Source organism: Mesoplodon bidens (assembly GCF_964165515.1).
Source record: "Mesoplodon bidens genome assembly, chromosome: 1".
In the NCBI taxonomy this organism is placed as follows: Eukaryota; Metazoa; Chordata; class Mammalia; order Artiodactyla; family Ziphiidae; genus Mesoplodon; species Mesoplodon bidens.
In genome coordinates this window covers 216570051-216586913 of record NC_138176.1, presented here as the reverse complement: position 1 = coordinate 216586913, position 16863 = coordinate 216570051, and the positions used below count along the sequence as shown (strand labels likewise).

At 42.2% G+C, this 16863-nt stretch overlaps 1 protein-coding gene across 2 annotated transcripts in view; it reads left to right on the top strand.

The window, feature by feature from the left end:
• The window catches only part of MAML3 (mastermind like transcriptional coactivator 3), a 440419-nt gene that overhangs the window by 253347 nt on the left and 170209 nt on the right, over positions 1 to 16863 (top strand). The gene's annotated exons all lie outside the window — the stretch shown is intronic.

Here is a 16863-nt window from a genome sequence, read left to right as displayed (position 1 = left end):
TTCTTGATGTTCAAAGGTGGGAGAGTTTTCTGTGTTTGCAAAGGGAAGTGGAGGATAGATTTTGGTAGGACCGTGTAACGTTTTAACATTTGTTGATGTACGAGCACCGTTAGAAGCTGTTTCAGCCTCGTGACTTGAGAGTTTAGTAAAACCTCTCCAATTCGTTCAGCTCTGATTCGGGAGAATTTGATGATGACCGTCTCATAGTGCTCTGTTAAAGTCTCCTCTTTCCCACTGTCTTTCTTCATGACATCCTGGTATCGGGGTGTAGGGCTCTCAGGGATCCATGGTAAAAATAAGTGGCAACCATTGGGGAGTGGACTCGCATTGACCAGCATGGGCTCCCCTCGCCCTGACCAGTGTAGCAAGCAGCCAACCCTCCTTTAATTTAACACATCATCTGCCTGGCAGGGCGCGAAGGGAAATCCGCGGCTCTACTGATCTTACCCCGACATGGGTGAATTCATGAGCCATCATTTCACTGCCAACTGCTGTCAGTTGTGTAGGCACAATTCTGCGCTTCAGTCCGCCCCGATGCCCACATTTGCATTGCAGTTGGAGACTTTGCAGGAAAGTCTTTGCTTTAGGGGCCCTCGTGCAAACAGGTCCAGACTAGTGCTTGGATAGGCATCCACAGTGGGATGCGTTGGAAGCGCTGGGAAGAAAGGCAGGCAGATCTTGCATCACCAGGCACTGTTTGCATGTGCATCTCCATGTGTGCGCCCTCCCCCAGCCCCCCACCCCACCTCCCCAAGCCTGATGGAGGCTGCAAGGCTGGAGGTGGTGCTGGCCTGCAGAGGCCTGAGCTCTGTGGCTTGATGCTTGTCCTTCACAGCCCTTCCAACCCCAAAACCTCGTAGTGGTTTCTTGTCTGCACATGCTGACCGGCTCTAGAGAAATTCTGCCTGGAGAAATAAAACTATAGCTTGGTTGACATCAACGGCAGTCAGTCGCTGGTAGAAAAACATCATTGAAATGGGAACTTTTATGTCTTATCTTGGTTTCATTAAAACTCTATATACCATTGGAAAAAGGCAGCATTTTATACATTTCAATATTAAGTTCTGAAGCAGGCAAAAATATAGGCAATACACAAGGATGTTTGTTGTAGCCCAGAGGTTTATGAGATGGCAGGCTGTCAGAACGGTCTGCTCTTAATCTTAAGGCATCTTGTGCTTCTACATCCGCTGTTTTTCACACCAGCTACGCTAGAGTCCTTCCTCCAGACCAGACCAGTGATTTCAACTCTGCAGACGTGGGTGCAACGTAAGCCAGCCTCACTCCCCACCCTCACTTAAACGTCTTTTGAAATTTGCCAGCTTGGGATGAAGCTCCTGTCTTTGCTGGAACATGAATTTTAAAGGTGCTTATTTCAGGTCCTTATGCTTGCCTGGCTATGAGTAACCAAAGCCTTGAGCTGCAGAGGTCATGTTGAGAAAGGGCTCAGTCAAGTGATGAAGAAACGAAAGTGATGGTTTTTTCTAGATTAAATCTGCGAGCTCCTCCTCTCCTCCTTCCATCTCACGAGGGGCTTTCAGGATGCACAGAACCTTCCTTATTAGAATAATCATTTCTTAACCTCATAAAGAACCATCAAGCAAAGCATGCTATTTAATGAAATATTAACTCACCACTGTTTGAAACAAGCTTCGACATACATATATCAACATGTGACTGTCTTTCTGCAAACATACCATTTATTTCATGCTTTTATCTGATTGTGGAGAAGTATTGACACAGCCCTTGGAATAGTTAATTACACTCTACGCGAGTACATTGCACAAATACAAGCATGAATTACAGGCAAGATATAAAGTATAATTATACATAGGTATAGTTCAAATTTGTTTTCTGCTGTTGCTAGTGAAAATTCACTTTACTCTTTCTTGGCCACAAGGACCATGATGAACGCTCAGTTTTAATGAGTAACTCAAGCACTGAAGCCAATAACACTAGAACATTTATTTCAAGATAATTTTCTTATACAGACGTTTACTTATTTGGGACATTTGCAGCAAACACCATTTCTCTCAGGAACAAATAGAAATTCACTTTGTTCCTGGAGGCTTTGAGGAAGAGGGAGCCAAAAATAGAGAAAAAAAAACACAACTTATTTCAAAATTTTGAATATGTTTTATCTGGTAGTTCCACTTCTCAGAATTTACATATTATTTCTTATAATTAGAGAATTGAACAAAGATTTATGTACAAAGGTTATGCTCATGGTTTTACTTATGATTGTGAAAATTAGGACCAAAATAAGCATTTTGGAAAAATGAATAATGTACATGAAAATCATGCTATTAATGAATGATTAATCACATGGAAATGCTCAAAGTATGAGTGAAATGAGCAGATCAAATAACAGCTTGTATGTCACAATCCAAATTGTTTTTTAATAGGTATAGAAAAATACTGAATAACTAATATATTAAGAATGGTATTTCTGGTTGGTAAAATTATGAGCAATTATCATTTTCCTCTTTATACTTTTCTTTCATTTATTTGAGTATTATTTATTGTGTTTTTCTTTTCATCTTTATTGGAGTATAATTAACTTACAATGTTGTGTTAGTTTCTTCTGTACAACAAAGTGAATCAGCTATATGTATACACATATCCCCATATCCCCTCCCTCTTGAGCCTCCCTCCCACCCTCCCCCTCCCACCCCTCCAGGTGGTCACAAAACGCCCAGCTGATCTCCCTGTGCTATGTGGCTGCTTCCCACTGGCCATCCGTTTTACATTTGGTCGTGTAGATATGTCAGTGCTACTCTCTCACTTCATCCCAGCTTCCCTTTCCCCGCTCTGTGTCCTCAAGTCTGTTCTCTATGTCTTCGTCTTTATTCCTGTCCTGCCACTAGGTTCATCAGTGCCGTTTTTTTAGATTCTATATATATGCTTTAGCATACGCTATTTGTTTTTCTCTTTCTGACTCACTTCACTCTGTATGACAGACTCTAGGTCCATCCACCTCATTACAAATAACTCAGTTTCATTCCTTTTTTATGGCTGAGTAGTATTCCACTGTATATATGTGCCACATCTTCTTTATCCATTCATCTGTTAATGGACATTTAGGTTGCTTCCATGTCCTGGCTATTGTAAATAGTGTGCAGTGAACATTGTGGTACATGTATCTTTTTGAGAAATCCTCTTTATACTTTACTTAGTTTTTTTAATGTTCCATCATACATGTATGTTTAGTTCTACCACTAGGAAAAATATGTTTTTAAGGAAGGAAAATACCCTATTTTTTAAATGTTTACATTCTACTGATTTTTTTTCAAAAAATCCTTAGTTATCCAATTTGCCAGTAGGATTGAGGTGATACCATTACTTTCTATTCATTTACATATATGAGTTGTGAATCCCTCCTCTAGGAGGTAGTTCAAACCCCTTCTCCCCACACTTCACTCTCTTTTCCTTTCTCTCTCCACATCCCCTGTCATTCCTTACGATCTTCTCTTAATTTGTATGAAAATCAGCTAAAATAGTGACAATGAAAATATTAATAAAATTTCCACCATTATAAGCTTTCAACTCTTCTCTGAGATATGTTCTTGTTATTATTTCTTTGATCATTTCTCCCTTCCGTTTTCTCCTTTTCCACTTTCTGGAACTTCTCTTCATCATGTATTGGACCTTCTGGATTGCTCTCTAATTTTTAAAATATGTGTTTCTGTGATGAAATAACCAGAACTTACTTTGGTTGTGTCTGTTTTCCTGATCTTGTTTCTCAAGGACAGGATGTCTCTCTCTCTCTCTCTCTCTCTCTGTTTTTACTAATTTTTGTATAGTACAGAATGCTGTGTCTTAAACATAAGGAAGTTTCATAAGTCATTTGATGGCAATGATCAAAGTTTGGACCAAAAATATGTTTACAGTTGATTATCAGCTCCAATGGGGAGAGTGTTAGCACAGATAACACAGAGCTGCCATTGAGATCAAATAGAAAAACTGGAAAGGCAAGTCTAAAAAGAATCCTTTGATAGGAGGTGGTTATCTTGAACCAGTGGAACAACAATGAGATTGCTGGGATGGCAAACTCTGTCTCTGTGTCCGACAAGCGAAAAAACAATGGAGCAACTATGAAAGAAGTAAAGCAAAAGCAAATAACTACTTTCTGGTCAAGGAAGGGTACAGGGATACCCAGACCCCAAGAATAATTCCTGCGGGGAAGAATGGAAAGTGAATGATTTCCAAAATGTGACGTTAATTTTTACTAGTTGCAATCATAGGACTAGATAAATCATAGACACTTTGCTACTTTATTCTTCATATGTGTGTTTTCTGTGTGTGGCTGGGTCTATCATAATGAGTCCATATATGCTTATATTTTACAGAATGTTTTCCCCTTTCAATTTTATTTTACCAAAGTCTGTTGGGTCTCCTGTGAGGTATATTATTATAAGCTTTGGAGCCATAAAAATCACCACAGAAGGATGAGAGCTCCAGTATTCACAGGCATCATGGAAATCTCTTTGAAGATACATTTTTCTTAACCTTAAAACCTTGGTGGGCTTCCCTGGTGGTGCAGTGGTTGAGAGTCCACCTGCGGATGCAGGGGACACAGGTTCATGCCCCGGTCCAGGAAGATCCCACATGCCGCGGAGCAGCTGGGCCTGTGAGCCATGGCTGTTGAGCCTGCGCGTCCAGAGCCTGCGCTCCGCAATGGGAGAGGCCACAACAGTGAGAGGCCCGCGTACCGCAAAAAAAAAAAAAAAAACACAAAAAACTTGGTGCCTCTTTGTTTAGTTTTTGTAAATTATGTATTGTTTATTTTATCCAGATAATACACGACCTAGTTCAGAAAATCAAATAGTACTATAAGGCTTATCATGAGAAAGAGCAGCCCCCTGCTTCCTCCCCTCCATTCTAATTTCTGCTTCCCAAAGACAGTTGCTTCAATTCATGAAGTTGTTTTCTCTCATTTATCTCCATAAACTGCTGTTCCTCAATATTTCAATTGTTCGATTCTATAAAAGATGAGGATTTAACTCACTTACACTGCCTCCTCACAAACAACCCCCTCCACACACCGCCTCTCTTTTTCTCTTCGCATACTCTCAGTAGAACTCAGTATATCACAAATTATGATTTTGAAAGTATTGCATATTTACATGGCTGACTTTTGCATAGTGCCTCACAGTTTAGCTATGTAGTATACTATGGTTATATTTCCTTTCTTGTATAACCTTCTGTTTTCTCTGGAATTTATAACTGCCTCTTTTTTTTTTTTCTTTTTTTTTTTGGTGGTATGCAGGCCTCTCACAGTTGTGGCCTCTCCCGTTGCGGAGCACAGGCTCTGGACGCACAGGCTCAGCGGCCATGGCTCACAGGCCCAGCCGCTCCCCGGCATGTGGGATCTTCCCGGACCGGGGCACGAACCCGCGTCCCCTGCATCGGCAGGCGGACTCTCAACCACTGCGCCACCAGGGAAGCCCTGACTGCCTCTTTTTAAAATTGATGTTATCTCTGCACCTACTTTCAGTCTATCCTCAACCCTTCTGACTGTGTACAACTTTCATTATGATCAAGTATGTCAAATATTCTGTTTTTTATTATTTTCTTTTTTTCTCTCTCTCCCTCTTTCTCTCCTTCCCTCCCTCTCCTCCCACCTCCTACTTCCCTCTCTCTCTTTCTCCTTCTCTCCCTCTCTCTCCCTCTCCCTCTCTTTCTTTCTTTCCTTCGGTGTCTCTCCTGAAGGCTTATATGCTCTTGTGCCAATATTCTTCTGTCCTACATTTTCTTGGTCTGCCGCTTAACTGAAGTCATACAACTGCCTTTCACCATCATTCTTGGAATATTTCACCCCCTTCTGTGTTGCATTATCTGTTTTTCTTGATCCCTCCTTCTCGTCTTTCTCGGCTTAGTCCCTTAAATTGGCGGAGCACATGCTCAGAGCTTCTTAAGAAATGGTGCACAGGAGACTTTTTTTGAAGATGATTTTTGAAAATGTCTTTATCCTAACATTTGACTCATAGTTTGCCAGATGTAGAATTATAGTCAAGGAAACATATTCCATCCAAATTGTAAAGGCATTTCTTCACCATCCTGTGGCTTTCATACTGCTGAGAAGTCCAGTGACATTTGGATACACACTCTATGTGTGTAACCTGTTTTTTCACTCTGAGAGCTTTTCACATCTTCTTTTATCCCTGAAATTTCTTGATGATATGCTTTAATATAGCCCTTTTTCATTCACTATGTCTGGTACTGTGACCTTTTTTTTTTTTTTTTTAAATTTGGAACTGTGTCCTTAAGATATGTTCTTGTATTATTTCTTTGATCATTTCTCCCTTCCCTTTTCTTTTTTTTTTAACTTTCTGGAACTTTTATTCATCATGTATCAGACCTCCTGGATTGTTCTCTAATTTTCATATCTTTTCAATTTTCCATATCTTTGTCCTTTTGTTCTACATTCTGTGAGATTTTCTTTTTTTTTTTTTTTTTTTTTTCTTTTTGCGGTACGCGGGCCTCTCACTGTTGTGGCCTCTCCCGTTGCGGAGCACAGGCTCCGGATGCGCAGGCCCAGCGGCCATGGCTCACGGGCCCAGCCGCTCCGCGGCATATGGGATCCTCCCAGACCGGGGCACGAACCCGTATCCCCTGCATCGGCAGGCGGACTCTCAACCACTGCGCCACCAGGGAGGCCCCTGTGAGATTTTCTTAACTTTATGCTCCAACTCTAAAATTAAACATTTTATTTTATTTATCACATTTTTAATTTCCATAAGTTCTTCCTTGTTCTCTGATTTACCCTTTTTCGATCTAAAGCTATTAATTATCATTTTAAAATTAAGTTTTCTTGTACTCCCTGCTTTGTCTCTGTTTCTCCTAAGCACCATTTTCCATATGCTCATTTTATTTTTCTTTCTTTCACATTGAAAGCTTTTCTCACATGTTTGTTTATTTAAAGGGTGAGGCACGATAAAGCTAACTAGTTGCTCTGTGCGCTTAGACAGGACTTGTCAAATGTTGGGCTTCACTGTAGGGGGATTGAGCTAGAACCCAGCCACTTCACTGGGCCAGTGTCTACAGATTTTTCCCCCCAGGGCCAGTCAGAAAAGACTCCCTCAACTTCGTCACAGAGAGTTGTAAATCTAGAGGCCGGCTTTCAGGAGCTGAGCAGAGGAAGGGAATCGGCAGGTGGTGGTGATGGTGAGAGAGGTATCTCAGTAAATACTTTGTAGACTTTCACTTAATTTCCCTGTTTTGTATGGCTCCTCAGCCCACCCTCAGCCAGGGCTGGGATGCAGGATTCCAGAGTTTTGTGGCTTCACTTCTCCCCACTCCTTCTTCCAGTCTGGGGTTGTGTGTCTGGTCCACCTCTTCATTAAACAGAACTTTAGCCAATTTTCCTTTTGTGTGCACCCCACACCTCCCACCCTGGCATTCAGAGGTGCTTCTGACTCCTGAGATTTTACAGCATCCTTTAACTTGACCCCTCTTGCTTTATTTCTGGCTTCCCCGCTGCCGGATTAGATTTAGCTTTCCCTAAACAGCTCAGTCGCTCACCACTCAGCCATCTGATTTTCATCTTCCAGAATTTTGTTGACACCCTGGATGGCTATTTCCATCTCCCACCCTCTTTGTTTTTGGATGCTTATGTCATTTTTATTCCTTTATTGTCACTATACCAGGGAGTAGGAAAATCCAAGACAAATGTGGATGTTCAGTCTACCAGAGGCTTCCTTGGCGACTTTCAACACCTTTCTATCTGAATATCAAATACTGTCTGATATTGAAATTTATATGTTACAGCGTATTTCACATTATTGCTTCTAACATTTTGGGCTTTAATAGAGCTGATTTCATGAATGCTAAAGTGCTCTCTTGACATAAAATTTACATGTCAAATACATGTGTTCAGAAAGACAGCAGTGTCAACATGACCATCATGCTATTTTAGAGTAAGATCTGGTGGTTATAACCATTGAGTAGTTTTTAGAATCTTGAAAATATTGACTTACTTCAAGGACTATAGAAACAATTTAAGTTCCATGACCCTGACTAAGCCAATAGCATCTGGCAACTCAGATGCAAGGTAAAATATTGACAGAACCCTCATCACTGACTTAATCCAGGGCCTCCCAGCTGAGGGGAAACCCGTGGGCAGAAGCACTACCAGATTCCAGATAATAAATGAAATGTTCCAATTCATGGGTATAATAGGTCATTTGCATCCACATACTGGCATATTTTGAAAATTCTGATTGATATTCTGTCGGAGTCTTAGAAATATGAGGCTAAGAGTAAACAGCAGAAAAAGAAAAGTTTTAGGAAAGGAATTCATTTTATAATAGTACTGTGGAAGAAAGGTTTTAATTAGCCCCCTATGAGAATAGTCTTTTTTTTTTTTTTTTTCTTTTTGCGGTATGCGGGCCTCTCACTGTTGTGGCCTCTCCCGTTGCGGAGCACAGGCTCCGGACGCGCAGGCCCAGCGGCCATGGCTCACGGGCCCAGCCGCTCCGCGGCATATGGGATCCTCCCAGACCGGGGCACGAACCCGTATCCCCTGCATCGGCAGGCGGACTCTCAACCACTGCGCCACCAGGGAGGCCCGAGAGTAGTCTTTAAAGGTTTTGTGGGATGAGAATATTCTTATTTACTGAGGGAGCTTACAACCCGTCAGACAGTGGTTCTGAAACTTTTGTGGGCCTAAGAATCACCTGGGGAAATCGTTCAAGAGACAGGGGATCAGATTCCACTGCCAAAGGTGCACAATCAGTAGGTCTGTGATGAGGCTTGGGAAGGTGGATGTTAATAAGCAATCCACCACCATTTTCTACTGGAGAAATAGTACATAAGGTAACTGGAACTACAGTTAAAACAACCTATGTTTATTTCATTGCTCAGTATTTGCATATGCTTAAATTATTGTCCGTGAAACTATAAATTCTGCAAGGTCTCCGACTTGTATCGTTTGGAGTAAGATGGAAAAGTTAGGGTACTCTGCGCTTCCTGGATTTCTTTTTCTTTTTTAGGATAGAGTGATTTTTTTAAGAGATCAAATCCTGTGGATCCTGGCTATGTTTTGTAAATCATAGAATTACTCCTCTTGATTCTCTCAATAGGACAAAGCAGGTCATCCTCTATGCCCCCCACCACCGTGGTGAAGGGTGGAATTTCCCTTTGTCTCCCAGAGAGCGGGTTGGCCATTCAGTCCTCTGTTTCAGGACCTGCTGAGGGCCCAGCCTTGTGTGTGCCCAGCTGCTTTCTCGGGATCTGTAGAGAGTGCCATGGCATGGAAAGTGCACACATTAAAGGAAGCACAGGGCTTACTGAGGACCTCTTTTAGGACATCTTCCTCAGGGCAAGACTGCTGGCAGGCACATCAGGAGGGTCACAACTTGGGGTTCTGTTTCCTGACGCGGTTACATCAAGAATGGCATCCAAGCACCTTTCCCAGATGTTCCTGGGCTTTGCGGAGGTGTTGCCTTGGCCACATGCTATGTTTAATTCTACTTCCTGAGTCTTAGATTCCCTTCCTTGCAAAGTCGTTCACTGAACCCTAAGCCCCGGCCCAGTGCTCCCACTGGGTATCCAGTGCATTCACCCGTAAGAGAGTAGATCTGGCTTTATTTTTACCCTGACAGGAGCCTACTAGCCTAAGGGTCTATCACAAGTATATAAAATTGTGAAACCTGACCAGGCAAACCCTCCTCAAGTGTATTCACTCCTAAAATTCTTAGAATTCTAAATATAGACTAAGAAGATATATCAAAATAATATCATCTACAGTGTCTGGCAGTCTGGTTGGGGAGATGAGGAGGCTTATGAACAAGTAAATACAAGGCAACAAGTGGTTAAGTGCTGTCTTACTAAATTCTACATTAAGGCTCATGGGCAGAGAGAGGCGACGGTCAGGACTGCCAAGAGTGGAAAGGAGAAGCCTCCAAGGGGGAGGTAAGCCTTGAGGCAGACCAAGGATAGGTAGGAGTTGGATGCGTTGAAGGTGGTGGAAAGACATTCTGGTGCAGGCAAGGGGTTGTTCCTTAAGAGTTGATACAGGGCTTCCCTGGTGGCGCAGTGGTTGAGAGTCCGCCTGCCGATGCAGGGGACACGGGTTCGTGCCTCGGTCCGGGAAGATCCCACATGCCGCGGAGCGGCTGGGCCCGTGAGCCATGGCCGCTGAGCCTGCGCGTCTGGAGCCTGTGCTCCACAACGGGAGAGGCCACAGCAGTGAGAGGCCCGTGTACCGCAAAAAAAAAAAAAAGAGATGATACAGATTCTGGCCAGTCTGGAGGGAAGGTTACCCTTGGAGAATAGTGAAGCGAAAGGCGTGGGAGAACAGCTAGCGGACCTTCTACTATTTGAAGTAGGAGACAGTAAGAATCTCGATCTGGATGTAGCATTTAAATTTTAAGGAAAAACAGACACAGCAGCATTTAGAGGAAAGGAATAACAGAACTTGGTGATTGAATATATGAGATGAAAGGGAAATGAATCAAATATTTATGACCATAAGGTTAAATATTAGGGTAGTATAATAGTTTCTGAAAGATGATAAGCATGTCATATATACACCTAAATATCAAAACTTATTTGTATTTAAAAGCAACTCAAACAGTTGTTATTATTTATCTTATTCTGCTGATTTGTATCTCTCATTTGCTAAGGTACAGGTTCCACGCTCTGCAATAGGGTGAAGCAAGCACATAGCACTTTTTTAAAAGTTTGTGTTAAATTGAGCCACAAATAGCTTCTCCTGTGTTTTGTAGTTGGGCTTTTTGTTTTTACAAGGGTTTAGTTTTCAATAAATTCATATTATTATGAAAATAGTTGTTTTCATTAGAGTAGTAATAGACTATTATATGTTCCTTTTGCTTAGTATTTCTATCATAAGGATTGACTTGGTCACATCTTACCTAGTACTCGAAAGTCCTGTCTAAAGAGAGCCATCGTGCGAGAATATGAGAGGAGCAGGATTCCAAGCTTTCAAACATAGTACATCATCATTCATTAACTACTCATAGCAACTCTGGACTTTTCTTTGAAAAACAAAATGCTGTTTTTCGGATACAAAGGTGTTCTATTATATCTTGGTTTCTGAGCAAGTTTCTATGGAATTCATCTTTTTTATGACACCAAGTGGTTTGCATCTGACCCCGTGCGTAAAGAATCAAAATACCTTTCACGAGTTAGTTACATTTCTAATACATTGTCATGATTAGTTAATATGATCCATGAGCTTATGCAGCTTATCTATACATTTTCACTTACTAAAGAGTAAGTATTGACTCCATATAGTATCCAAACTGATAACTCTCATTTATTAATATTATGATTTCCTAGAAGACGTTTTATCAACATACCTGCATTCCCTAATTGCTTTTGCATCCGACACATTTGAAAGTTTATTTGGGCTTCTTTTCTGCGCTGGGCTCCAGCCAGTTCCTACAAAGGACATTAATGAGCTTGCTAGGCCACAAATGCTTGCAGTGCCAAGCTGAAGGTAGACAGTGGTGCAAGGAAAAAGGTCATCTCTAGGGGGAGAGAGCAGTGCACCTGAGGCCACGGCTAGTGTTTCTAGTGCCTGGGTGAGAATCGGGAAATGGTCACCCCTTCTGAGAAGATGGACTGAAGCTGCAGCCCCATACGCATCCCAGGCGTGAAGCTGCAGCCCCCTTGCACCCTCCACTGGACACTGTTGTGCTAGTCATGAATTGCACAACCACAGGTTGGGGCTCTGGTACACCTGCTCATTCCCTAAAAGCCACTAAGCGCAGAGCAGAGAGTCAGCTTCTCAGGTCAGTGCAGTAAGAATCCAAGTACCGTGTGCCACGCGGTGCCATGCTGTGCTGTCCCTGAGGGGCCTGGAATGTGAAACCATTAGGTTGAAGGTTGAAGGGTGACCAAAGGCCCTGGAATGCAGGGTGGTTCACATCTGACTGTAGAGCAGCCTTCATGACAGACAATGCTAGTTTCAATATCACTTCTTACTAAGATTTTCCTTGCTGTGGTAGAAAAGCCCAGAGAAAATCATTTGGCCTCTCAGAGCTGTGACAAACTCGAGAGCGGAACTGCCAATAGAAATATCATACAAACCACAAATACAAACCATGGAATTAAAAAATTTCTATTGGCCACGTCACAAAAGGCCCAAAGAAACGGATAAAATTAATTTTAATATATATATGTATTTTTTAAAAAGCAAATGAATTGACTATTTAAGCCAGGCTTTTATTTTTATTTTTTGTCCGTGCCACACAGCATATGGGATCTTCGTTCCCCAACCAGGGATCAAACTCGTGCCCCCTACAGTGGAGGTGGGGAGCTCTAACCACTGGACCGCCAGGGAATTCCCTTAATCTATTTTTATTTAGCCCAATATATGAAAATATGATGTCAAAGAATATAAATATTGTTAATGAGATATTTGACATTGTTTTCTTTATACCAAGTCTTTGAAATCGGGTGTGTCTTTTACACTTACAGCACAACTCAATTTGCAAGGCACATTTTGGGTGTTCAATAGCCACACGTGGCTAGTGGCCAGGTGTTGGACAGGGCAGGTCTGAAACAACAATAGCAAAAGTCTGCTCTGTGATCAGAAAGGCGATCGGCAGGACCAGAGGTGAAGCAGGATGAAAATGTTTTGGCTGTTTCAGAGCCGCTGATTCTTTATGTCACCTCTTAACAGCTCTGTGACCCTCAACTGGACAGAATAGACTGGTGCCTCCCATTGCCCTCCCGACATCCCGAGAGCCACACGCAGCAGGCTCTGTGTCCTTGTCATTAGAATTCACCTGCTCCGAGTGGCCCACGGCCTTCAGATACTTCCACAGCCGTTTGTTACCCGGGGCTTCCCTTATTCATTCAGACCCTATTGTCAACATATAACATTTGCAAGCAGCAGCCTTGGGGCCATATAAACATCCTGCGGTGGGTCAGGAGCGCCTGACCTCCTATTAACATGTCAATGAGAGTGGCTGGTGCTCTGGGCTTGTTTTCTAGGGTTTTGATGAGCTTCATTAATTATGTTGAGAAAAAAAGGTGTGCAGCTGGAGAAGAACCCACTTAGCTCCACGCAAACGTGAATAATTGGACAGTTGACAGAGTGTTAAATTGGCGGTCTAGTGAGAGAAACTCGTGAATAAACACAATTCCCCCCCCGAACGCCACAAAGCAGGTACAGTTCTCTCGCCAGCCACCTGCACCTTCTCTGGACTTGAGACGCGGCCGGTGTGAGCTCGTGTGAGCTCAGTTAGGGAGCTGCCCTGGCAGGTCAAGAGTGGAGTCTGGAGCTAGGAGGGATATTCACATCCTGCCTTCACCTCTTCATTACCTGTAGGACCTTGGGCAGATTACAGAAGCTCTCTCTGAGCTTTAGTTTTTCCATCTAGAAAATGGGGGCTATAATCATAGGATTGTTATGACGATTCTGTGTCTTAATTTATGTATAGCATTTAGAATAGTATCAGACCCATAATATGTACTATATGCATTTTTAAAAATATAAAACATTAATCATATCATAAGCTTTTCATACCTTTTTAATCCTCTAGGAGAGTATAACTGTGTTTCCGTTTTCCTCTAAGCTAACTTCATTCATTCATTCAGTAAACATTGATTATATACCTGAAATATCTAGGTATTGGGCATACAAAGATGGAAAGATTCTGGGAGAAACATATTATTCTATATAGGAAAATTATGTGGACAGGGACTGCAAACAAAATGGCAAAAGTGTATTAATATTCTCTCTTAAAAACCCACTATTAGCAAGTTTTAAGTGCTGATAAAAAGAGTTTTCTTTCATCCTGGCCACAACAAGATTGTTCCTCCTGCAATTATCTCTGTTTGAAATTAAAATTACTTGTCATATTTTAACATACAATATGAATATGTATACTTTTCGTTCATTTCTGTTAAATGAGCAAAAACACCTCAAGAGAAAATCTAGCTACTTCCCCATCCCTTACCTTAGAGGTCTCTTAGACTCTTTGAGGCCTGATTATTTCTAGAATCTTACCATATGGCAAAAATCATTTGTCTTTGTCAAAATCAGAAGCTTAAAAGGAGACAGGATTTAATTCAAATGAACACTTAGAACATCTAAACTTCTTGTGTATTAGGAGCAGGTAAACAAGTATTCCCAAAATAATGAAAACTATTATTACTTTAAAACTGCTTTTCTCTTTCTTTCTTTCTTTCTTTCTTTCTTTCTTTCTCTCTCTCTCTCTCTCTCTCTCTCTGGGGAGTTGGTTAGAGTAAAACAGGCATTTTAGTAAAACTTTTAAAACTTAACTCCAAAATAAATAAGAGCTCTATTGGAAATTTTACTATATTAGTTCTCTATCTATATGTAACACATTACACCCGCAATTTAGCAGCTTAAAAGAACAAGCAGTTCTGAGGAGATTCACGAGCAGCTGAGCTGGGTGGCTGTGGCTCAAGATCTCTTATAAGGTCGCAGTCCCATTGTCAGCTGGACCGCAGTCATCTGGAGGCTGGACGAGGGCTGGAGGATCTGCCCCCCGGGGACTCCCTCACATGGCAGCTGACCAGAGGACTCAGTTCCTCACTACATGGATCTCTCCACGGGGCTGCTTGAGTGTTCTCATAACATGGCAGCTGGCTTCCCCAGAGTGAGTGATTCAGGAAAAAGCAAGGAGGAAGTCACCATACATTGTATGACATAGTATTGAAGTCACAGACCTTTGCCTCTTCGTTATTCTATTTCTTTGAGGCAGATCATTTGGTCCAGTCACCTTCTAGAGGAGGGGAATTAGTTCTACCCTCTGAATGGAGTGTCACAAATTTGTGGACGTATTTGTGGACACCATAAGTACCATGAAAGGCTTTTGACATTTCATAAGGTGCTTAAGTGGTATTGGCACAGAGATGCTTAGGGTGGGGAAAACTGAGCTGGCAAAGATGAGCAGACTCATCTGGTGGGTACGGGGGTGGGCGTGGTGTCCAGAGTTGGGGAGGGGAGGGGAGGGAGGAGGCCGGGAATCATAGGCTCCAACACGCCAGAAATCTGGTTCTTTTTATTTTGCAACCCTGGTCCTAATATCAAATATGACTTGTGGCAGAGAATTAATGTAGAATTCTGAGGTCCAGTGCGAAGAAGCCTTTGCTTTTATTTAAAGCAGGAAATACAATTTTAGAAGACCTAGCATCTGAGCTACCATCTCGTTGACACTAAACCCAACCTTGTTAGTTACGTGATTTTTTTCACTTCTGCTTTAAGAATTCTTTCCCTCATCTTTTCACTTGAAGGCATTTATTGTTTCTGTCCTGTGGCTTCTATCCTATGACTTCTATCCTTGCCCTCGTCCTCTGGGCTATGTTTCCTACTGAAGTATTTCTCCCTGAAAGCCGTTTCGTGCTGATGCTGCAGTTCCACGGCACCTCAGAGTTCCTCCAGCACATCCTTCGGTTCCTCCGTCTTCCATCTTATGACCTGGGTGCTGCTGTTAGTCACGTTGTAGCTTCCTATTATTGCATATTACAGGGGCCAAAGCCCGCAGTGCCCCATGCTGTCCACTTAGTCATCTCTCTCCACATTTGTATTATTCACAGCAAGATGCGTGCATGCAAATCCTTTAAGTCCTTCGGGCTTTTCTTTCCATTTCCCCTTCAAATATGAATCACCAGCAACATTTCCTGAGGACCAACTGCACAAGAATGAAGCTATATTCCCGTTACTGTGAGCATCACAAAGGATGTAAAAGGCATGGTTCCTGCCCTTAAGAAGTTTATCCTCTAGTAAAAGCTGGATTAAAAAAAAAAATTTAAGTAATAACAGCATACAGATTCCTATTTATACTCAATAGAGTGACATGTTGTCCAAGTTACAGTGATGAAATTCAAAGGTTATTCTTTTGTACACCTTTTAATAGAGAAAACTAGCTGTCTTTTGGATTAAGTAAATGCATGTACCTTGATGAGAAATACTGCTACAAGAAAATCATTCAGTGGGGTTGACTTCCTAGTATTGTAACTACATTCCACCCAATCTGATGAAAAATGTGTTTTTGAAACCAAAATAAAGCAAGCATTTATGAATAATCTGTACAAAAGATACACCCTATTAATGTAATATATAATTAGCTACAACTAGTAACTGAAATATAAGCAGAAGGATAACTTGTTCATGTTCTAGTTTTTTTGTTTGTTTGGTTGGTTGGTTTTTTTTGCGATACGCGGGCCTCTCACTGTTGTGGCCTCTCCCGTTGCGGGGCACAGGCTCCGGACGCGCAGGCTCAGTGGCCATGGCTCACGGGCCCAGCCGCTCCGCGGCATGTGGGATCTTCCCGGACCGAGGCACGAACCTGTGTCCCCTGCATCGGCAGGCGGACTCTCAACCACTGCGCCACCAGGGAATCCCCCAGATGTACTTTACTTTTAATGGACTGTTCAGGAAAAGGGAATCAGGGACTTGTGGGCTGCGAAGAGCTGATAAGGAACAAAAAGTATAAGTTGAGCAGCAAACGATGAGACCTTGGGAGGGGACTGAGGCAGTGAGGAAGCCCTTTGGAGCTCGTTACTGAGATCTAACCTGTGATACCAGAAGCAATGGGTAGTCATTGTAGGTTTCTGAAAAGAGGAGGGTACTATCTTGATCCAAGTGATTGGCACGAGAGATGCTGGGAAACAGGACACCTGGAACAAAATAATCAGGACCTGACTGATAGGACCCGGGAAACAGATCCAAAGAAAAAGTAAGAGGTGTGAAAGTGACCATGCGCATGAGCTGGGACAAATAAGGAAAACAGGAGTCAAATTTCACTTCCAAGCCTCTGACTTAAAAAACTGAGGAGAGACATCAGTTACAGGTAAAGGGAGAGTTGTCCAAAGGGAATAGTTTGAACACTATTTAGCATACTTGTCAGTTGGACATTCCAT